The following is a 22,771-nucleotide window of genomic DNA, read 5'->3' as shown; positions in this document are numbered from 1 at the left end:
CGGAAGCTCTGAGATTACTGGGAACTGGCAGGCCTGGGGCATCAGTCACTGTGTTCTAGGAAAGAAGGCTGCCCGAAGAGTATTTTTCTGTACAGGGAAAGTGTGTTCTTGGAGTGAGACCAACTGAGTCGTGCTCTTCAGATACAGGAGTACTGGCCTGTGGTCTCCGTGGAGTCTCGGCAGAACTGGGGGGACCCCCCTCAGGCTTAGTTGCTCCAGCTGGAGACCTGGCGGGTAGTCTGTGCGTTTCACAGTGGCCAGTGCTGGGGGTGCAGCCAGGCATGGGGGAGCTTCTTTAAGAAATGAGTACAAAATTATGAATAAAACGTTATATAATTACAAGTATGACTGTAATGAAAAGAATATGAAAAAGAATGTATTTATGTATATGTATGACTGAATCACTGTGCTGTATACCAGAAACTGATACACTGTAAATCAACTGTACTTCAATAAAAAGAAGTTAAAAAAAGAAAAATTAAAATATTAGGTATGAGAAAGGAAATCACAAACCACAAATCTTAAAAAGCTGAAAAACACGACAAAATCCAGGAAAATAACACGTAATTAATGAGCTTCCCAGCACGCCTGTTTTCTCCATGTTGTAGCGGGTGGGATGGGGGAGCGGTCCCTCCAGCGCGGGGAGGAGGAGGGAAAGGGGAGGCGGCCTTCCATCCCGGGCGGTTGGGTCCCCCCGATGTGTGCTGTCACACAGGCTCAGCCCCCTTCACCCACCCAGACGCGGCCTCTTCCTGGGGCGCAGCCTGGGGGAGGGGGCGGGAGGTCGCAGCCCCTCCCAGCGCCGGTGGGAGTGTGGTGCTTTTGCGCGTTTTAGGGGCCCCTGGACACACGGATTCCTAGGACTGTGGGGCCAGTGCGAGCAAGGGGTCCAGAGCTTCACTGGGGTCCTGGCAAACCCCCCAGTTCAGAACCCTGTCTGATAAGACGATGGTCTTAATGAGATGACTAGTTGATATTTTGGTCCGAATGCTTTGTTTTGTGTTTTGATTAAAATTTCAAGGGGGCCTCAATGCTAAGCAACATTCGAACTTCTGAAAGAAACTTCTTGGTGTTTCCAGAGTCGCCTGGTCATGTGGTGATTTCATTATGGAGGAGGAGGGCCGCCTTGCCCGTGTGCTCATTATGCAAATACGTGCAAATTAGTATGAAAATTCTCATCTAATTCAACTGTTACATAAGTATGAAATAATTTGAAAAATAATAAACTTACAAAACCAATTTTTTGTAAAACATTTAAATGGCTGAGTTAAATGTTCATTGTACGTGGTTGATCATTTTTTAAAAATCTCACTCTCTTGAATACATCTTTTTGAGTGAGATCAGGGTGTCAGTTCCTTTTTTTTGGAATGAACTTTAAGTGTCTTCCTCCCTGAACGGGGCATCCACGCTTGCAGTAGAGGCAGTGGGCTCAACAGCAGCAAACGTGAGGACAGCGCTCCGAGAGCCCCGGCAACGACGCCCAGCGCTGCTCCCCCTGTTTTGAGAAGCCCAGTGCTCGCCAGCTGTTCGCGTCTGTGCGGGGGATGGTCAGCTGTTGCTCTGACTTTCTTCGTGTGCTGTGATGAGGAGAAAAATTGGACTGAAGTGCCGGACGCCCCTCCTTGAGCCCATTGGTGGAACTTATCCTTCACAGATAAATTATGAACTTCCAACCTTAGGAAATAGAAAGACCCTTGCCGAGCTAACACTTACAGAACTGTTGCTTTACCAGAAAATCTCTGCTGGTAAATGTGGAATTTTTAAAAAGACAGTCCACCCTCTGGTTTCCTCTCTTGCACTTGGTTTGAGACACATCACTCTTCCTTGAAAGTGATGGTTCTGCAAATTGCAAGGACAGTGAGTTGGCTTTTAAAGAGAGAAAGACATTACGACTTTTTCTTTTGGCCACATTTGGAATTTTTGTATGATACTTAGATGTGTGTGAAACTTCAAGTGCCACAGCTTTCCGGAGAAACGTCACGGTTTACAAACACTTAGGGTCCTGTGAATGTCTAAGGTCGGTCACTGTGTGTCTGCCCACCTTCTGCCTTGGTCCTGGAAGGGTGGCCCTCTCTCAGATGCTGCTGCCTTAGCTCTTGGCGGGTCCCCGGGCACCAGGCTTTGTCTCCCCTGAGCACACGCTTTCTTTTCAGCTTCCCATGGCCTGAAGCACCAGATTCCTGTTTGGCTTGGAGGGTCCCGCCCCCCTCGGTGGGAGCCCCCGAGGGCTCACCTGGTCTTCCTGCTGGTTGCGCGCAGCACCCTGTTTGGATGTAGCCTCGTCCGCGCTGCATTCTGGTGCCTTCTCTTCTCCCCTGGTGTGAGTCACCTCAAAGAGAGGATCCCATCCCACAGTTTTGTAACCATCCCCAAACACAGACCTGCTCAGTTGTGATCTGCAGAGTCACTCAGTGATTTTTAACAGCCAGCCAAATGTGCTGTTTAGATGGATGCATTCAGAACTCAGCTCCTTTGCCGAATGTTTTCCTGTTTTGAGTGAGTGTTTTGATGTGGGAAGACGTACTTACCTCGCAGGGAGTGAGAGGTGCCCACCTGGCGCCTGCCCCTGCAGGCAGGACATGCCCTGCGGGGGTGGCTGCCCCTGGTGGCTGCTCTGATGACAAGTTTCCCTCTCAGCAATCCACAGAAACTCGTTGAGCGTCTCACGCCCCACGGAAGTGGGTCACCTCTCTGGGACACACCTGAGAGTCCTGTGGCACTTGAACTTATGGGTTCCAGGTTCTGGGGCGGGGTGAGTGGCCTGCTCCTGAGTCCTGGGACATTCCTGGGTGGGAGAGCTGGCCCGTCTCAGCCCCCAGCCCCTTTAAGAGCTGGGGCCCTGTCATGCATTTGCAGATCAGGGTCTATTGGCCCAGGCATGGCACTCCTGCCCCAGCTGGATGGCATTTACATCACTGAAGAGGGGCAGGGTGGTCAGTCTACACTGACAGAGCCTTCTACCCCTCTCCTGAGTCAGGAATTGTAGAGGTGTGTGCTTGCAGGTGGGACGGTGCACCTGGGTGGTGGGGACCAAACTGGCCGTTTCTTTCTATAATTGGGCTACTAACATCTACTCCATTTTGTTTATAATTCTCTTACCATATGCCTTTGATTTCTTCCTTGTTCTGGGAAGCTCATAACAAATAAAAATTAAAACCAGAGGGAGGTTACTAGTTAAACAAACCCGTAGGTAAAACAAGAGAAATCGATTCTCCCACGGTTCTGGAGGCTGGGAATCAGAAATCAAGGCTTTGGCCGGGCCACGCTTCCTTGAGGGCTCCAGGGAAGAACACGTCCTCATTTTCCCATCTTGCCGTGGCTCCTGGCATCCTCGGTGGTCCTGGCTCGTGGCGCATCCCTCCAATCTCCCCTCCGTCACCCCATGGCCTCCCCCTCCCCGTGTGTCTGTGTGTTCTTTCCTCTCGTTATAAGGCCCACCAGTCACTGGGTGGAGGACCCGGGCTGATCTTTATGACCTCATCTCAACGTAACTAATTGCATCCGCAAAGACCCTGCTTTGAAACAAGGTCACTTTGTGGGGTTCTGGGAAGACATGAGTTTGGGGGACCTAACTGACCCACGGTAGATACCAAAGGGGAAAGTGATGTATTGCGTCTTCTCATTGGGCTCGGCTCTAATTGAAGACCCGAGGTAGAGAAGAGACCTACTGTGGTCATGTGTGTGCTCAGGATGTTTTGTCAACATTCGATGTTGACAACCGATAGTGATGGCCGATCAGAACCGCCGAGCAAAGCCAGACTGGAGGCTGGTTCCCTCCAGCACAGCGTGGGCCGAGGGCCAGGACACGAGGCTCAGGACTCCTCTTCCTGGAGGTTTCGCTTCGCCGCACTCTGGTCTGTTTCGGGTCCTGGCTTCTCCCTGGTGGAGAATGTGTTTGGTGGTTCTGCACTTCGATGGCCTCGGAGCAGCGCTGACTGCGGCCCTGGGTGCCTGTGCGTCTTCCTTTTATGACTTGGAGACATGGGTGATGGCTGCACAATGAGGTGTCAGCTTAGGGAGAATGGTTTAGGTAGCTGGAAAAAGGCGAAGACTATCTGACCACATTCTTTTCAGAGATGTATAATCCAGCCCTGAACATGTGACAGCCTCTCTCTCTCACCTCTGTCTATCTGTCTGTCTCTCTTTGTGCTCAGGCCCCCTTGTGTGTGTGTGTGTCTGTCTGTCCGTCTGTCTCTGTTAGCACTATAGGGGAGAACCCTTTTAAAAGTTAGTGAAGGAGTTTCAGAGGAACCCTATTAGATTTTCCTTCCTTTAATTGCCTGCTCCAGACTTTTAATGGATGTTCTAACCAGGCATTGTTATCAAAAGGACTATTGCCCAAATTAAAACCAGGCCTACAATCTGTGAAGAGAAGCTGGATTTACTATTTGCCTTTAGGTGGAGAGAGAATGGCAGGGAGGTGGCGAATTCCACGCTGGTATTTTTAGAAGTTGGATTCGGGACAACAGCCAAGGCTACCTGAAGCTATGGAAACAAACAGTGAAGCTCGCCGCACAGGTGTCTTATTTTTTTTTATAAAAGGGAAGACATTTACAGGAATTGCTGGAATTTGAGGGGTAAGGCAATGTTAATTTTAAACTATTTTATTGATATTTAAAGTACCTCTTTAGCTTTTAGGATCCTGCATCGGGCTTTCTGGTTTTAAACATACAAAACTCTACTAGAAAGAAACGATCAGGACTTTTCAGGAGCTGCTGAAGTAGACCCGGGCTGTCTCTTTAGGGTGGACCACAAGAATACAGAGTTTCTAAAACTGCTGGTTTTGGGGTCTCCCGTTTTATTATGATGTACTTTATTTTAGGTAGCTTCCCCCTGTGGCCCTATAACATATGTTCGCTGAAACTACAGAATTTGTGTTTCGAGTCTGGGAAATTCTTGTCTTATCGGGGCGTGTACCAGGGCACACAGCTCCATGGGAGAGGCCGCGTCCTCCTTAGGAAGGGGCCGTCAGGCCGTTTTGGTCACAAGTTATTCATGATCACAGCACTTAGCAAACGATCTCAGGTTCTCTACCGCTGCCCATCTTGCGTGCGGATCAGACAAGAGGTGGTGTGTCCTTGTCCTGGGCGTCCTGGTTATCCTGAGCATGGCATCTCCGTCAGACCTTGTCTCTGCTATCTACTCATATGGTTCTCCAAACGAGGTTCAGTGTCATGGAAGGTGCCCGGCCCTTGCAAACTCGTGCTCCCACCCCTTCCCATGGACCCCCTCCCCACCCCCCCAGCTACTGAAGCATCCTTACCTTCCTGGCCTGTATCCCACCAAGATGGGTGTTTCGGATTTTGCTGCCCTTAAACCTGATATTTTGAAGGGCAAGTCCAGCACAGAGTATCTGTTAGTCACGCAGTTACTTCCTGTGAAAGACTGAGTCCAGCTCTCTGGGAGGAAGTCGGCTGAGACGCATGCACTGCATGGCCTGCAGCCATGTCACCGACGTGTGTGGGTCCCACGGCGAAGGAAGGAAAAGAGGAGGTGCTGTGACCTCTGGAAAGTGGGAGCAACACTGGGAGCCCTAGCCCTCTGCTCAGCCCCGATGGGGGTATCGTAGGTCTTGGCCCACAGACCTACGCTGGGCCCACAACCTGGCTGGGTTGGGGGGGGTAGCCCTACATCAGGTCCATGAAAAGGCAAAGCTCTCCATCACTTGATTGCCTGTGAGCTCGGAGCACACAGCCAGTGATACTGAAATCTCTGATGGTAGATTTAATCTTATGAGCTGTATTCTCCAGGAATACTAAGCCATTTCGATTACGTCCGAGTCATGGGGTTTATTTAGACGAGGTGATAGCTTTGGTTCCCTGTGTGTGTGTGTGTGTGTGTTGGGGGTGGGGATAATAAAGAGCCATGGCCTTTTGTCTTTGAAGCACAAAGCTAGTTTAATTGAAGGAATAATTTGATTTGCGGCTGCTACAGCGGGAGAACTTGAGATGTGGCAAATTTTCTCTCCTTTCACCCAAACTCAAGAATTTAATGCCAGCAGGTGAAGTTCTGAAGGCTGCTATCAAGTACGCAGAGACAATAACTGTCTGAAAGGCGGAATTTTGTCAATATTTTTTGCCGGGGGCCAAAGAACATTCGCAGTAATGGAGTACAGAGCCCGGCTGGGGCTGCGGGAGCGAGCGCCTGGAGGATTTGTCCCTGCTCGCAGCCGGCTGTATTTTGGCAGTGCGGATGGCATCTTCCTAATCCTTGTGCTCAGGCAAGGCGAAGCACCGGCTAGGATTTTCTGTTCAGGAAGAGCGTTTGGTGGACGTTTCTGCCCAGGGTCGGTGCCACCCTTCCTGTTAGCGGCCACGTCCCCCCATCACCTGCTCCTCTCCTGCGCCAAACGCTGGTGTTTTGTGGCAGATAAGACACGGTGGTGGTGCCGGGCCAGGGGTCGGCCACATCATGGGCGGGACCCTGTTGTGTCCAGAGCCACAGGCTCACGCCTGCCCCAACTTTGGGGACAGTGCAGCCTGTTGCCGGCCTCTCCTGAGGTCACCTGTCCCTCCCAGAGGCCCAGGCCTCCCCTCCCAGCCAGCAGAGCAGCTGTGCCTTTGGGTGCAAACATGCCATGTCACCACGCTTCTGGAGAAAGTTGGTTAAATGGCAAATTGCCCAACCCACAAGGTCGAATGGCCTTGATGACTTAAAACAGATGTTAGATTCCGCCGCGCGGTTGCCTCGCCCCTGACGCTGTCGTGCTCTGCGAAGACCCAGCCCGTGACATCCCACTCGGGAAGGCCTCTTTTCCCTCATCCCGCTTGTGAGAAGTGGCGCCTGCCTTTTGGCGGCTTTTTTCAGTTAGAGCAGTTTTCTGATCTGGAGGTGACGCCACTTTTGTCCTTTTACTGATATTCTCTGTCTTTGGTATAATTAGGGAAACAGAAGAGCCGCCCCCCCCGCCCCCGCAGTGAAACACAGCTGTGTCCACCCTTCCACGTGCAGAGCGTGTCCGTGACTTTATCACCAGACGTACTTGTTGCTCTGATTATTTGAAATGTTGAGACTTGACTCTTTTCCTCCTTCCCGTTCCTTTGAACGGAAAAGGGTCACAGCTAAAGGGTTTGCTCATTCAGAGCCACAGAGCCGGTAAAGTGAAAGTAAACCCCAGGCGCCCGGTGGCGTGTGAAAACCAGAGAAACAGAACGCAGTTTCCGAAAATGCAAAGGTAAGGGTGGTAGTCAAATACTCTTTTTCTTTCCTTTTTTTTAATTTTTGAGGAAATTTGGAACAAGAGAAACCACCTAGAGCTGTTTGTGAGGACGCAGACGAAACAGACGTTACAGCAACGCCCCTACCCCTGAGCGGCCTGCGCCCCGGGCCGCAGGGCTTCCGTCACGCTCACGGGCAGTGTCGGCAGTGTGGCTCATCGGAGTATCAGTGGCTTCAATAATTGCGTTCTAGTTCAAGTGTAAAATTCTTACTAGCGTCCAGCTAATAATTCTGCTGGCTTTTAATGAAGACTTTTTTCTGTCAGAAATATCATGTGATGAAGTTGCATGTGGAAGGCAATGGCAGTGTATTAATCCCTAGGTTAGTAGAGGAAGTAGTAGATTTTGGTCCACCTGTGTATTTCAGGCATTAATCCAGGATCATTTAGACACTCCTTGATCATCCTGTGTCATCCAAGGGGTGGTTTATTAAGAGGAGACAGATTTAATGATGACCTCAGAAATGTGGCAACTGAAGATATAAACGTATTTTTGTCAATACAGTTGGCCCATGTTAATGGAGGGTTGAAGTAAAAGAAACTAGAAACCAGATTTGCGAATATTAACTGGTCTATGTGAAGTGGATAAACAGCAAGTTTCTTCTGTGTAGCACAGGGAGCTCTATTCAATATCTTGTAGTAATCTCTAATGAAAAAAGAATACGAAAACGAACATATTGTGTGTATATGTATGACTGAAACATGATGCTGCACCCCAGAAATTGACACAATGCTGTAAACTGACTCTACTTCAATTAAAAAAAATAAAAATAAACTAGAAACCACCCATTCTAAAAAAATCTTTTTTTCCTCCTTTGGAATCCACTTTATACATATTATGTAGGAAGCTAATGTTTGGATTAAATATGACATATGGATATATATTTACTTGCCTAATTATGTCTTTCCTGTTGATAATTTAACCATCTATTTGTCTAGCGTGCGTCCAGCTTTGCAAAACGCGATCATTTAGTTTCGCTCTCTAGTCTCTGAATTCCTTGCTGTGTTTTGTGTGACCGAGGTGAGAATTTCTTTGTGAAGGGTTAAGAAATACCAGCAGAAGCCACGATCCAGAAATCTGGTAGTTGAGAAGCAGGTGAAGTCACAAGCCAGGGTCTTGGGGACCAGCGTTTTCTCTTCTGGAGGATGTATACACGCATCTCAGGAGGGAGGGAATGGTCCCCAGGCCTGTGACTTCCTGAACGAGGCAGGAGAGGAGGTCTGCTTTGGAGGCCAGTGGCTGTCACCTGCTTGGAGGCAGCGCGCCCAGCGCTGGGGATAGACAGTGCAGCTCAGCAGGGAACCCCTGCCTGCCCGCCCTGTTTCTCTGTTTAAGGGTGGAAGCTCAGAGGCTTTTTGGCACCTGCCTTACCCCGACGCTCCGGGTCCCCCAGGTCCCCCGCTCCTGGTTGTGTCATCTGTGCACAGTGTCACCGCGAGGACCCCCGTCCTCTTGGTCACCAGCACTTAATGCCAGGCAGGCTGTTCAGACGGCCCTCCCCCCACGTCATCCTCCTGCAGTGCTTCCCACGGTGATCGCCGGATGCCCCGCCCTAGCAGAAGCGAAGAACCCTAGGTTCCTGGCCACAACCCCGCAGTGGGTCCTTGGGAGATGAGTGTGTCCTGCCCAGGCCCCAGTGTCCCATCGCTGAAGGGGAGGGTGGGGCAAGAAGCAGTCCTGTTCTGTCCTGGGCCCTGCCCTGCACCCCACCCATCAGCAGTGAACTCCAGACTCTGCTTCTGCACCGCCCATTCCCTCGGGCTCCCCCCACGCCGGCCGAGTGCCTGGCGGGACTTCTCAGCATTGAGTTCCTGCCACTTGAAGGGTCTTTCCTTCCAGGGCCGTGTCCACCTCTGCCCCGAGCCCTGCTGTGGTGCACTGTGTCCGTCTGCGATGCCAGACTGAGGGCAGCTGGATGCTGGCACTGCCTTCCCTCTGCCCTCCAGGCCCCACTTGGCGAGTGGATGAGTGGACCAACCAGCCAGCCCTCAGTTCCTTCCAATCCCTCTGCTGGGATTCCCTCCTTCCTGGAAGCTGGAGGCCCCTTCCCTCCAGGTGGGGCCCACAGAGCTCTGCTGCCTCCTTGGAAGGCTTTGTCACCTGAGGGGTCCAGGCTGAGCTCACCCTAGTGTGTGCGTTCCTGGGAGAGAGGAGCATCCTCGCCTCAGAGATGCTACTTCAGTAAATCACTGAGCGGGGCAATGCAGCAGAGACCCCAGCGTTTAGGGATGGGAGGGAAGTGGGGAGTCTGCGGCGCGGGTCCCGCAGGGCACTGAGAGTAGACCGGCCCCAGCAGCCTGACCCTGCGCCTGGTGGGGCACAGGTGGCCCCTGGACCGTCTGTCTCTGGACGGGGCCGGTCCTGGCGCGGCTGCAGGTGAAGCACCCCTGCGGCGAGGCGGCTGGTTAACGTAGCTGCTGCGTGTTCTTCAGTCCACACCGTGGTGGTTGTGGTCCTTACGACCTTGCTTTTGCCGGCGGGCTGTTTTCTTCTTTTACTGGTAAAAGCCGGGACCGAGAAAGCTATTGTTTCATCTCATCACTTTGCGAGAAAATTATGGGGGAGTAACTCCTGCGTTACCGCATGTCTTTCTCCCCTTTTGCAGAGGCCCCTCATGTTGTTTGTTTATGTTATCTCCTCTTTTTTATGTGGAAGATCTGGGAAATGTAAGTACACAAACTAAACAGTGTCACTCATGACCACCATACCTGGTTGTAGCTACGAGGAACATTCTTTTCTGAGTTCCTCCAGGAATTTTGTTTTGCTTCCACATATACTCTTTTAAATCTTTAAAAAAAAACTTTTTGACTTTTTTTTCTTTTTGGGGGGGAGGGGGGAGGTAATTTGATTGACTTAGTGGCGGTGCCAGGGGTTGAACCCGGGACTTCATGCATTCTAGGCACATACTCTACCACTGAACTACACCCTCCCCCCATATGCTTTTTAAACAAAAATGGAGTGATGCTAGTATTTATCAGTTTACTTTTCCATTTGTTAAATGATAAACAGCTTTTTACATGTGTTACTTTCTACATTTTTATGATGATTTCTTTACATTAAAACAATTTTTTTTGACTTGGCATTGCTTAGTCTTTGGTACTTAACTGCAAACCTGTCCTCAAAATAAATCAGCATACCTTTCCGACTGCAGTGCGCGGGACTGTTCATACCTCTGAGCCACTGCGAGTGCAGGCATTTTTTGTTCTGTAATCTCCGACAATTTAGTAGCTGTGAGGTGGCATTCCCACGTTGTTCTAGTTTGCATTTCTTGTGTTCCAGGTGAGGGTGAACGATTTTCCATGTTAGGAGACATATAGACCTCTTCCTTTTGGAATGATTTTTGCCCATGCTGTTTGCTTATTTTTCTTTTGTTCATTTATTTTCTTGTTGATTTGGAAACGCTTTAACGTGGATGTTAACTCATCCTTCTAGTGTCTCTGCAGTAGCAGATGATTCCCTTCGGTTTGACATAAAAAACAGCAGTTTTGTGTTGTTTTTGTGCTCTTCTGTTATCCTTTAAGATTATGCTGGCAATGCATATTTATTTTAGAAAAATGCGAACCGAGAAAAAGAAATTGAAAAATAAATGAAGCTTATTTGCAACCCTATCATGTAGAAATAACCAAAGTTGATATTTTTGGCGTATATCCTTTTGGGTCTTTCCTTCGGCAAGTACGTACACAGATGTTTTATACACACATTTTTACCAAAGCGGCTTCTTCCTGCGTATTTTCTCTTACGACTTTTTTTCTTGCACGTGACATTTACTCCATCAATAAGGACTGGCTTTGTCATTTTGAGCACCTGCATAGTATCCCATTTTATGGACGTGCATGATTTATTTGAGGAACCAGTCCCTGTTGGAATTAGTTCTTTCTCAGTTTCTCAGTTTCACGCAGCTGTGTAATTAATACCTTTGTATGTCTGTCTCGGCCACAGCCTGATCATTTCCTTGATAAGGTCTCAGAAGTAGAATTCCCAGGTCAGAGGTTTGGCTGTTTTGCATTATTTTGGTACCTGTACCACCAAGTAGCCTTCCAGGAACACTGCGCTCATTGCCAGCCCCCCCAGCCGTTTGTATGTCTTTGGGTCATCGGAGTTTTGTGATGTCCTGGGTTGTTTTTATGTAGTTGGATTGGTCCTTTCCTACACAGATTCTGACTTTGAAGGGATGTTTTTAAAAGGCACCTTCCAACCCTCAAGATTATATAAATACTCAGTTTTATTTTCCTCTAGTATTCTCATGGATTCATTTTTTTGTATTTGAGTATTTGGCATATCTGAAGTTAATTTTGGTGTATGGTGTGAGGTGGGCATCTCACTGCATTATTTTTTTCCCAATCACCAGTTTTCCCAGCTCCATCTGTTGACAAATCTGTCCTTTCTATGCGAAGTTCTAACTGCTCCTTCATTGCACGCTCACTTCTTATATATATTTGGAACTGTCTCTGAACTTTCCCTTTAATTTCAAGGGAAATAGACCTGAGGTCCCCATTTTCATTGCTGTGGCTAATAAAACATATTTAAAATAATCCATTTTAAAATAATCTGATAGCCCTCTATCCCTGCCTCTGCCCATGACTCTTCTTTTTTCAAAGATTATTTTTATTCTTCTGTGTTAGATGAACTTTAAAACCATTTTTGTCAGCGTAAATAATAATACTTCAGGTGGTTTGATTGGAATGGTATTAAACTAATAAATTAATTCAGGAATACTCTATTTTTTTATTAATTGATACATAGTTGATTTACAATGTTGTGTTAGTTTCAGGTGTACAGCAAAGTGATTCACTTATACACACATATGTGTATCCTGTTTCATATCCTCTTCCATCATAGGTTATTACAAGATATTGAATGTAGCCCCCCGTGCTCTACAGTAAGTCGGTCCTTGTGGCTTGTCTGCTTTATACATAGTAGTGTGCATGTGTAGTCCCAAACTCCTAATTTATCCTCTCAGCACCGTTTTAACAGTAAAAGTTTCCTATTCTAAATATAAAGAGGGCATATTTTCAAATGCATTCATTCTTCTTTTATTTACTTCTGTGGGGTTTTCGCAGAGGTCCCTCGTGTTCTCTATTTATGTTATCTCCTAGGTCAGCCATTTATTTGTTTTCTTGTGGTTGTTGCTCTTATGAATGGAGTTACTTTTTGCCGTTCATTTTTGTTGTCTTTCTAATGAGCCTTTTGTATTAGCCGACGGTATTCTCTTTACATAGAGTAGTTGCAACCTAGATTTGAGTCCCTTTTTTTTTTAATCACTGCCTTCTCTTGTGGCTTTTGTGTTTTGAAAAAGCCCAGTAGCTCTTCAATATGGTTAAATCAGTGGCGAATTTTTTGATTTTTTTTTTCTTAATCCAGTATCAGTTGAGAATGATGCCTTCAGGCATCTTCTGTAAAAAAATCATTGAGGATTAAAAACAACCTGACCAGGAGCGGCACAGGAAGAGAGCTGGTCGTGGAGGTGGGAGAAGTCAGCGAGATGCGGGGACCCGAGGAAACCGTCATCCAGGCTGCAGGTTTCAAAAGTGAAGCCTTTTCAGAGTGGATTGGCAGGAGAAGGGGCGTACGCGTGGAGAAACAGTGAGAAAGCCTATATTTGAATACAAAAAAAACCGCCCACTAGATAGGGGGTTTAGGAAGCAAGGGAGAGAATCTGATTTTTAAAAAGTGTGTTAGTAATGAAATCTTCTTAGTTCACCCACAGGCTTTCGTTTTAGGGATGGCCTTTGGCAGCTGTTGTCCAAATGTGCCACTTTATAATAGACTTACCAACTTCCTTCAGTGTCATTTGGTGACAGTGAATAAATCTTTAAAACCCTATAAAACCACATAGGTTTGTGTTGTTCGGGTCTGTTTCCGTTGCCCGTTCCTAAGTCCTGTTGAATAATCTAGCTATGTTTAGCCCCTGGGACTGGGCGGAGGGTAAGATCTATTAAAATATTTACGGTTTTGGGGTGATTTCTCATGGTCATCTTTAACCTACTGTAAGATAATTTTCCTTTTTTCATCCTATTTGGTTTTAAAAGTGAAAATTACATCTTGGTGTGTTATACTGATAAAGTGTAATTTGGAATTGACATTCTTGTGTTTGCCTTTATCATATGTTATACGTGCCTCCCCACCAGCCTGTCTCCACCCACCACCCGTGAGAAATGAATGCTTCCTGCTTTGTATAAGGGACTCAAGGAGAATTTAATTTGATCATATGTAAATAAAACTTGGAGACATGCCTTAAAATATATATATAATCTTCTTCCAAACACAGTCAAATCTCACCTATCTGGAAGCCAATTAATTACCACTTTATTTTTCTGAAACAGAGCTAAGAATTAGAAAGGATAAAAGGACATTGGGCACCAGAAGTCCTTGCCCTGAATCATGTGTTTATTCACAGACGACATCTTCAGGTCCTCACCCACCATTTACATTGTTTTCTTCTGTCACGCACAGTTCTAGGATTCATGGCTATCTGTTGTCGGCTACTGCAGATGAAAGCAGGAAGTAGGGAAGAGGCACATTAGAAACACTGAGAACTGATAGCAGGAGTCCTAATGGTAAGGGAGAGAATTAAAAAAAAAAACTATGGTAAAAGAATAAACAACACGAAAACACTGCACTGTAGGCCAGTAACTGGAAATGGAATACGGTTCTTTGCCGCCTCTGTGGTGGTTACTGATGGTTCGCGGTTTTCACTTCCAATTGTCAGGAAAATTTTAATTGTGCTCCATATGCTTTAAAGAATGTGGCAAAAGCATGCATATTTGATGCAGACTTTTCCAGCGTTTAAACATGTTTATAACATTCTGTTTGAAAGGGTAAAGCTTCAGCTATCCAGAAACCTCAGCCTCCCCAAATGACTCTCCCCGAGGGTTCTAAATAGCTGTGGTTTTATTCACTAATGTACTTTCAATCGTTGATACTATAAATTCTTCCTGTAATTTTTGGAAACGTTTTTTTGCACATGATTTCCCACTGGCTAAGCACCCTTTCTGCATCTGTTTTCGTGTGTACGTGTGTTCAAGTCGAATTGGCTGGAAACGCTTTGGTTCTGTTCATCTGACGTGTGTGCTTCCTCTCTCCTCCTCTCCCATCTGGGGTGCCTTCTCTGACACCGCGTTTGGAGGGGATGACGCCACTGTCTTGTTTCCACATCTGTGGGTCTGGCTGCCCTCACGCCTGCCCGCTCGCTGCCCGATTTTCATCTTCACACCCAGTGGAGGTGGTGGGCTGCTTGCACTGCCTGCTGGGACTGTGGGAAATGTGACTTAAACCTGCGAATGAGGCCACCAGGGTACGTGTAGCGCCACAGGAGACAAATACGCTAAATGCAGATAACTTGCTATTTACAGGAACACATAACTTTATATTTTAACCTATCTTTTTTTTTTCTGCCATGGCTGGGGATACAGTATTAGCCAGTTTTCACTTTTATTTTTTTTCCTTTCTTTTTAAAAACATTTTTGAGCGGAGGTAATTAGGTTTATTTATTTATTACTTTTTAGAGGAGGTCCTGGGGCGTTGAACCCAGGGCCTTGTGCATGCTAAGCATGTGCTCTACAGCTTGAGCTATACGCCCCCCTACTCAACTGTCACGTCTTAAAATGTAACTGTTGTAGATTTGATGTATGATGTATGATCTAAAAATGATATTAGGAAAATGCTACTTTTTGTATTTTTTAATACCTGTGTGAAGTCCAGTTTTCATCATTTCAAAGAAATTACTTGCCGTCGGAAATAGCCACCTGAATTGTCTGGTTTCTGCTAAACACAATGGAATTATTGCAATGATGCTATGGTTACAAAAAAGGAGCCAACGAATAGGCCACTTTTCTGGGTGTGGATTTCACTTCCTGTACTTGGGGGAGAAGGTATAGAGAAGAAAAATAACAATTGTGCTGACGTCCTGGGCAAATGTCATAAGAACTATTTATTGCTCACTGAAGAAATTAAATTACTTAATGAAGGTGAATTATTAACTTAATTTGTTAGGAATTTAATTTGGGAGCTATTTTCATAGGGGTATTGGCCAAGGCATGAGCCATAACACTTCAGTGAATAGAGATGCTTAAATGGCTTTAAATAGGCAGCTAAGTGTAATTCAATGGAAACTGTTACTTCTAAGTTTAAATAATAACAGTTCTTCAGAAATGACCTGTTATCAATATAACTGTGCAATCAGTAAGGAAGTATAATTTCTGTAAGGGGAATTCATTTTCAGACGTCGTCTTGCTCATCATTGGTAGGCATGGTGCCATTCCTTTATCGATTAACTTCCATTTCTAACATAAATACAAAGTTGCTTCTGGTAGCAGGGTGGTTAATGTCGAGTCACTGAAGACCAGAAATCAGACTGACCCCAGGTCTGGTCTTAGCAGACAAGGTGGGTCACAGAGGCGTCTGGACCGCATGACCCGTGGTCGGTCGTGTGTGCGTTGTTAATTCTTGATCTCACAGCGAGTCCATTTTCCGTGGCCTTAAAATAACCCGCATCATCACCGCCTTTGCTGGATCGCTTCTGCCTTCTCCTGTTTCAAATGCCCCGAGACGGGGAGAGGAGAGATTTCCTGATACCTCTGGGTGAATTAGTTTCAAGGATAAAAGCCAGAACTGGCGACTTGAGGACAGTTCACTGGGATTTTCTCAAGATACCACCATGTAATCATCGTTTTAGTGGTTTATGAATAAGGTGGGAGAATTCTGAGAAAAATCTCATTTCTCCTCTAAATAAACTGTTTTTCTGTTTGAGATTTTTAGTGTCTAGTAATTTCCGTGATTATATGCAATATGGGATCTTCGGATAATTTCTAAAGCAACACACGTAACGTAGGTACAGAAACACATCAATGTTGTGCGTTTCGCCCGACTCTTGCCCACATGTAAACACAGCCAGGGAGATCCGTGGAGGCTTTTGTATGTTTGAAATGAAGACTTTTGTTTATGTTTAAGCTGTGGTATTTCAGATGAAGTAATTTGCTTATGACAGACTTACAGGGAGGTGCCATTCTTTTAAAATATCTAGGTTACTTGATTTTATTGCCTATTTATCAGAAAATAATGGTGATGTGTATTTGCTGCCTCCGAGATGTATATGAAACACCCTGTTCTACCGCCTTCCTCATGGAAGGACCCGGGCTGTTTGTTGCCGTCTTAAAGAAGACAGGGAGCTTGATGGAATTGATCTTCAATTGAGAGATCATTAATGAACTAACCTCCTTCATTGACAGATCACTCAAGACCCCGAAGAGCATGTGATTTCTTCTGTTTTGCAGTAATTCATTTGAAACATTTACCAAAACCTTTAATGTAAATAGAAGCCGCTAAACTATTTTTAAGTGATGGGTCGTTTTTATTGCTGTTCTGAACCCTGCCTCTCCTCATCGGGTGCCAAAAAGAAGAAACACAGTTCGGTCCATGTACCAGAATCTTGACTAGGACAAAGCACAGAAAGTGAAAGTTTAACATCACCCTGTGAGCAAGTGCTTTCTATGGGAAAATGTTTTAAAGTGTTATTGATTGAGGATATTTAGTGAGTTCCTAATCTAGGAAGCTGTTTATTTTTTTAAAAATTTGGTCTTAAGTTGCTTAAGAAGCTTCATGTTAGCAGGATAAAAAGCTGGTGTCTGTAGGTAAATTAATGAACGTCTTCGCTTTTGATTCTGGACTCGTTCTGTCTGATTTGGCATCTCCGTAGAGGAAAATATAGTATCAGAGGGCCTTCAGCACCCCGCCCGCCCGCCCCAGCAAATCTTGCTATTTTCTGTTCCTTTCTGTTGCTCATCCTTGCGGATTCAAACAACGCCTAACTTCAGCTACTTCATGTATGCTCCTTTGGTCACAGAGGCTCAGGAAGCTCCAGGCGCTGTGACCTGGGCCAGCTCACTTGCCTCAGGTCCCTTGTCTCTGCACATCGTGATTTGTTGTGCGGAGTAACTGATATCAGCCAGCTCAAAGCTGGGTCTGACACACAGTGCTGCGGAAGAGCCATCTGCTATCATCATCAATGGGGGGGACACCTAGAGAGGGCCGTGCACACAGGTGTCATTAGCGCGGGGAGAGAGGAGTTCCCCTAGCACGTGGAGTGGTGCTCCTGGAGCTGCTGGCCCCTTCTCAGAGGACCTGTCTGCACTTTAACTTGACGGTGGCACCAGGCGCCTGCAGCTTTATGGTGGTGCGGGGACGCCGGCGCGGTGGCCCATCCTCTGTGCTCCCCAAGATGACTACTCAGGTTTTGTCGGGACGCGCCCGCTGATGGAGCGCATGACTGTCACGATGCTCTCTGCAGACCACCCTGCTCTGTGATGCATATTTCGCATTGAAATAGTGCCTCCCATGTGTTCTACCTGCTTTTTGACACACAAAGGCACTTGTTTCAGACTTCAAATCCCACACATAATATAAGAACTGTAGCTTTCGGTGAGTGTACATGTGTTATTTGCTGTAAAGATTAGATATTTTTTATGTAAAATTATAGGTATTTATAGTCTCTACAACTATAAGGGATTTAGCTTCACCATTCTCATTAGGAAGGCTAAAGACTTCTTTCTTCGGGAAAAGAAAGATTTTTTTTTTCTGCTGGAGCTGTGACTTTCACTTAATAAATGTGTTTTCCATGGCGGCATATAAATATGTGCTTGGTATACTGTAAACATGTTCAACTGTCCTACAGGTGATGTTACTGACATTTTCTGTTACATTCTATTTCAATATAAAAATGCTTCTAGAGTGATTTCATGGCCCACTAATGAGTTACAGGTCTCAGTTTGAAAAACACTATTATCTAGGATTTCTCTCCCCACCTGGGCTCACAGTGAAAATCAGGAAGGATGACTGTGCCAGCTACTCATCGATGATGGTGATGAAGAAGATGATGATGGGGGTGGTGCTGTTGGTGATGATGATGGTAATGACCGTGATGATGGTGGTGATGGTGACGTGATGATGGTCATGATGATTATGGTGGAGGTGATGATGATTGTGATGGTGATGATGATGGTGATTATGGTGGTGGTGGTGATGGTGATGATGATGATGATGATGATGATGGTAATGACCATGATGGTGGTGATGATGATGATGATGATGATGATAATGACCATGATGGTAGTGATGATGATGATGGTGGTGATTATGGTGGTGGTGGTGGTGATGATGATGATGATGATGATGATGATGATGATAATGACCATGATGGTGGTGATGGTGACATGGTGACAATAGAGAAGATGATGATGGGGTGGTGGTGACGATGATGATGGTGATGATGGTGGTGATGATGTTAGCATTGGCTACTGTTTATTCATGTGTTCTTAAGTTACTATTTTAAAAAATTTAAAAAAATACATTCTTATTTTAACTATTAAAGGTGCATAAAGAAGGAATTAACATTCATAATAAAAATGGTTAAAGAAAGTTATTATTTTTACCTCCCAAGCAGCCAACAGCAAACATCTGTTTACATCTTCTCAGATGAGGAAAGAATTTCACCTGCTTTTGCATTTTCCTCGGTTGGGCCTGCAGCTCCAGCAGAGTGCCCACCGCATTTTGTTCTGGATGAAAATGAGTCAAGGGTATCCTCTTCACATCCTGCCTGTAAGTCCTGTGGAGACCAAGATGGCCTCTCATCTCGTGTCCCTGCCATGGGGAACCTGGTGGCCAGTAGCTGGAGCTCAGTTAGAGGCCTTGGAACACGCCGAAGAGCGTCACCAGCCTCTCTCTGTTCATGTCTGTGGACAGAGTCCTTGTTTTCCTTCTGTCTTCTTGGACCTCACTGCTGTGCCTGATGTTTGCACTGTCTTGTCCTGAGATGGAGAGACACGGCGGCTGCAGAGGGCCTGGGGATCAGGGTTTGCAGAGGAAGCCGTGGGTAGGGATTCACACCACCCAGCTGCCACGCATGCTGATGGGTTCCGCCCTGGTGGCCCCATCATTTGATATTGACCTGAAATAATACCTGTTCATTGAACGTCCAGGCGGCAGACACAAACCTACAGCTGCAATGTGCGCGTGTACCCAGGAAAGCCTATTTCCCTGGTATAAAGGGACCCATGGGCAGACTGACTTCAGGGAATCTCTTAGTTTTATAGTGACTATCTCTACATCGCCTTTGATGTTGGAGGAAGATGGATTGAAATCGCTCAATTGATTGAAAATGTGGTCCTTTCTGCCAGCTGCCAATCTCAGTCTGGGTCTGAAGTCTCCCCTCCCCTAGGCCCCTGTGACTTCACCGCTTAGCCAGCCTTGGCAGCCTCCTTCCTGGAGGTCCTTAGCCGGCCGGGCTGTTTAGGTGATGGATGCAGCAACCCAGCTCGATCATCTGGAGCACATGGAGGGAGAGGACTGTGTCCAGTGGAAGGGGACATGTGGTGACAGCCCCCAAGTCTCAGGGGGCAGATTGCTTTTCCACTCCGACTCCATGTGGGTGGCATGCACACTGGCTCCCAAGGCTCCTTGGAATGTGTGGCTCACGTCTCCTTGGCTACATCTGATCCCATGGAGGCAGAGACATGCAACTGCAGTGTCCTGAAGAGAAGAATGTGAATCTGGGCGGACACCCCTAATGCCTCCACGGGGGCCACGTTGGGAGATGAAGAGAGAAGGAAGAGAGAAAGGACAGCATATTCCAGGACATAAATAAGAAATCTCTCTCTCTCATAAGAGGTGGCTAACTGATTCTGCCAAAAGAGAAGTTCCCCAAATGCTCTGATAAATGGCAACATCATCCTAACAAATTTATGGCCTCTCAGGTGATTCCTTTGAAGGACAATAGTCATCTTTCTATGGAAAGACGTTGGAATCCGTGTCAGCTCACACTGGCGTCTTTAATACGTGGTCTGACCCAGGCACCCATTCCCGTAAACTCAACCACAGGCAGACGCCAGAGGTGACGACGCCTTAGCGCTTCCGTGCAGCCGCGGAGGGAGCAGAGGGGCCGCCTCCAGCCGGTGGCTGCCTCCGGGACGGACGCGGGCCTTCTGACTCCCAGAGCTGAGAGCCCTGCCCTGGCTTTCTTCACGGCTTCTGGGTCTTTCTCTCCTTGTGGAAAACGTACCCTCCCATTTCATAGTCACCTAATGCATTCCCTTCTTAGACAGAACTGATGGGAGGAAATCTCAGTGCACTTCTCACTGTTGCCTTGTTTTAATGCTGCAGGGTCTCTGGCCGAAATGAAAAGACTTGCTTTTGGGAATTTTAAATCAAATAGAGTTTTGATGGGGGGGGGACATGTTCATTTCCATTTAGGATAATTTTGCAGATCAACATAATAATAATGTGCAATAAACAAGGAAATAAATGGCTCCAGCTCACACGGGGCTTGGCCATCATTTGAGCCAAACTCTCGGGGCTTTTGGTACCGAGAAGGAGCACTGAGACTTATATTCCCCACAGCAGGGGTGACTTCAGAGTGAGCGTGAGGCTGACAGTCCTGATGCGGGCGGCCTCCCCCATCCAGCTAAGAGATGCGAAGCTGGGTTTCCGAAGCTGTTGTGTCTTTAGAGAGAACTTACATGGAAAAAGAGAGCAGAACAAATCTCCCCGATTTATTTGGTCCCTGAAAGTTTACCAGGAGATTCTGGACACCGTCTACGGCAGGAAACACCTTTCCCTCTTGCACTGTTACAAAAAAGAAAAAGGCAGAAATGATGAAGTAAGGTAAGAACGTTTACTGCATGATGGTGAGTCACTGAAGACAAAAATATATGCTTTTCCATACGCTTTCCTTTATCCGCCCGGCAGGTATTTAGTGAGCGCGGCTCTGCCGAGCAACACTGTCAGCGCCGTGTCTGCATGGCCCGGAGACAGGGTGAGCGCAACTTCTAGGCTTATGATATAAACATAAATTGTCCTTTTATCTGTGGTGGGACCGTCTGGTTTGCCGTTTTGAACCTGAGAAAGTAGAATTTCCTCTCTTTAAAATACGTTTGAATCAGGCATGTATCCCGACCTCAGCCTCCAAGTGCCACGCCCGCCCCGATGCCCATGTCCCTGCCGGGGCCACCCCCTCTTCTCGGCTGCCTTCCTCCTTCCTGCCACCTTCGTAAATCCTTGCTGACCTCCTGGGACAGCTCAGTTTTGTCCCCCTGGATGTCCTTCCACCCCTGTCCCGACTCCCGTGTTCTGGGGAGTCGTGCTTTTCCATCATGTACAGGGGGCACCCCCAGACGTCTGGTTCATCCACGGTCCCTGCGTCCGGCTACCGCCTTCTCCAAGAGACTCGGCTGACACTTCCTGGTTGGGATGGGTTTTAAGGATCATTGGCTGCAACCCTACCCTTTTCACAGAGGAGGAAACGAAGACTCTGGGTATCTGTGGCCCTTGTTCTAAGTCCCCAGCCCAACCTGCTATGGAATTAAGATGAGTGTCCAGGTTTCCGATCACCCAAAGCCTTTTATGTGACACCATGCCACCTCCACAATGAACCTGTGTGCTTTAGGAAGCCCCATGCCATTCCGTATACGGGTTCATTAAATATTTGATTATATATACCACTTGTGGTCATCTTTTTTTTTAAATAACCAGCATGAAAATCATTGGTCAGGAATGTGATCTATCAGGCTAACATTATGTCTGTGTCAAGATCAGATTCATCTTTTATCACTTGCAGCGCCCTTTTGAGGACTGTAATTTGATGCTGTAAGTGCAGATCTCCCCGCGCTTCCATTTATGTTACTGCCGCCTTCATCTGCAGTCTCCTGCCTTCTTTCTTAATCTCTTAGACAGATGCACCTTTCTGTTGCGTTCAATATCAGTATAAATAAGTTATCAATAATCAATATACTCTTCTGACACCATGCTGTATATTTTGCAAGTCTTTTCTTTTCTCACGAGCGGCTGTTAGCATTCCTAACTCTGAATACGATTAAAAAGATTTGAAGAGGTATTTTTGAGTTAAGGAAATGGTTTGCTGCAGCTATGGTGCCAAGAGACAGTAACTGTATCCAATACGTCTGTGTTTCTTGTTTGCATCTTGGCAATTAAACCACAGAGAGTGTGTTTTTTGTTCCTTGTGGTGTTTGTATCAACATTCATGCAGATACAGTAATTCAGTGTGAAGGAAAATCAGTGTTCCTCTGAGCTGATTTGCATATGCGTGTCAGATCCAGCTATGCCATTTCTACGCTCCGGAGGAAAACAAAATGACCTTTTACCAAGTTTTTGATTCTGGAGGAGTATGGGTTTTGAATTTGGAGGAGAGGGGGCTGCAGAGGAGAAGGGAAGAAGCAGTCGTTGAGTTATACCATGACGCTAGCAACAGTCGGGAACCTAAGATGTTTTTCAGCTATAATTGTATCTTTGCTCAAGGCTACTGTAGTTCTACACCAGTGAACCCCATTGTCAGTCATCTCCAGAGTTTCCAGGAGCTGCCAGTGACCAGAGAATAGTCCCAACCATCCTTGGTGTTGCTTCTCTTCTTACAAAGTGCGATGCTATTTTATGCCACAGGCGATGTTGCATCACAAGATTACGTATATCACTCATTTATAAGATTACGATTCAGTAATCAGAAATAGGTGGTAAAACTGAATCTAGCTAGCTGTCCTCTTAAAGGCCCT

At 46.6% G+C, this 22,771-nt stretch overlaps 1 protein-coding gene and 1 long non-coding RNA gene across 2 annotated transcripts in view; both read left to right on the top strand.

Annotated features, from left to right (window-relative positions):
• The window catches only part of TSHZ1 (teashirt zinc finger homeobox 1), a 71,977-nt gene that overhangs the window by 26,389 nt on the left and 22,817 nt on the right, over positions 1–22,771 (top strand). The gene's annotated exons all lie outside the window — the stretch shown is intronic.
• LOC140690421 (uncharacterized) lies at positions 19,905–21,706 on the top strand. The gene is made up of 2 exons (XR_012065692.1): positions 19,905–20,870; positions 21,367–21,706. It is a non-coding gene; the product is annotated as an uncharacterized lncRNA (long non-coding RNA).

Source organism: Vicugna pacos, chromosome 30 (genome assembly GCF_048564905.1).
Source record: "Vicugna pacos chromosome 30, VicPac4, whole genome shotgun sequence".
Taxonomy (NCBI): Eukaryota; Metazoa; Chordata; class Mammalia; order Artiodactyla; family Camelidae; genus Vicugna; species Vicugna pacos.
This window is presented reverse-complemented; position numbering and strand designations above follow the sequence as displayed.